This window comes from Bidens hawaiensis, unplaced genomic scaffold (genome assembly GCF_021521415.1).
Source record: "Bidens hawaiensis isolate Kalapana, Puna unplaced genomic scaffold, B.hawaiensis_p1.1 tig00074346_1, whole genome shotgun sequence".
Classification (NCBI taxonomy): domain Eukaryota; kingdom Viridiplantae; phylum Streptophyta; class Magnoliopsida; order Asterales; family Asteraceae; genus Bidens; species Bidens hawaiensis.
The window spans coordinates 1,408-2,814 of NW_027502890.1; positions in this window are offsets into that span (position 1 = coordinate 1,408).

A 1,407-nucleotide genomic window follows, 5' to 3' on the forward strand; every position below is an offset into this window, starting at 1 on the left:
TCCAAAGTTAGTATTATAATCATTTCTGTGAGTCCTAACAGGATACCTTCTTGTGGATTGTCTATGAGGCCATCCAAACCGTCTTGAATTAAATGAATTATTAGTTATGGTTTGGGTGTTACCAGCGAAAAACTGAGATCTATTTTTTTGAAAACCTGGATTAGTCCATTTTCTGAAATTCGATGGGTTTTCAGTTTTATCATTAAATTGTTTACTGTTAGCTTTTTCCTCAGATTTTAAAGGCCTCACACCTCTGAATTTTTGCTTCAGAGGGCAATCAGCAACAAGATGTCCTTGTTGATTACATCTAAAACAACACCTGTTTTCAACTTTCTTATCAAAAGTTATCTTAGGTGTTGAGGCCGTATTACTGCCCGTTTGTCTCACATATGGTGGGACATACGGGTTTAGTGGAGACTTCTTTTCAGATGTTTTCTTTTTCTCTCCACTTTTTGGTAACACTTCCTCTTGATTTGTGTTACCCGACTCAGAAGACTTGTCCGAGTTAGATGAGACAGGACTCGGAGCAGAAATTTTAATACTTGCAACAGGCTTACTAACTTCTGGTTTTTTAGCAGTAACTGGAACTGGAACTGTCTGACCATAGTCAACATCGACAGATTTCTGATTACTAGGGTCATAAGTGTAATTATGATTGAAAGGTGGTGGAACTTCATGATAACCAATTCCTCCCCTTTTGGAGACCCTTGATCACTAACGAGGTGATCAAGTATAGCGGAGGAATTTCTGAATTGTTCAAGTTTCCTGTTAAGTTCCACCACTTTTACCTGGTGATCAGCTATCTGTTTTTCCCTCTCAGCTATTAGTTTGGTTTTCTCTTCTAGAACTTCATAGCTAAGATCAATCATGTTAATTATTTCAGCAAGCTTTGCTTTAAGACTTTTAATATCTGTTTCACTAGCTTTAATTTTTACTTTGTAACTATTTTCTCTAGCTTTAGTGAAATGATGATCTTCTTTTAAAGTTTTATATTGCGCATCCAAACTAACAAACTGATCAGTTAGAGTTGTCAGTTGTTCAGACAGAAGTTCACACTTAGTACAAGGGAGTTCGGTACTTACCTCGGAGAGCTGGTCTGCTACATCTGCCATGTACGCTTCATTTTCGCCAGTTCCCTTCTCACTATCTGCATTTTCGATGTTTGCCAAGTTGGCCTGTTCAAATACTTCTTCAACATGCAGATTCCAGTTGTACTCTTCATTCTGTCTGGAAATCATGGCTCTATAGTCATTACCACTCCCACTTTGCTGTGTAGATCTATTCTGACTGCGTTCTACACGTTCATTCTTGCATTCTTTTGCAAAGTGGCCATTCTGCTGACAGTTGTAGCAGCGAACCTTAGACTTATCAAACCCTGGCCTCTCTCTGACAAACTTCCTGCCAGTC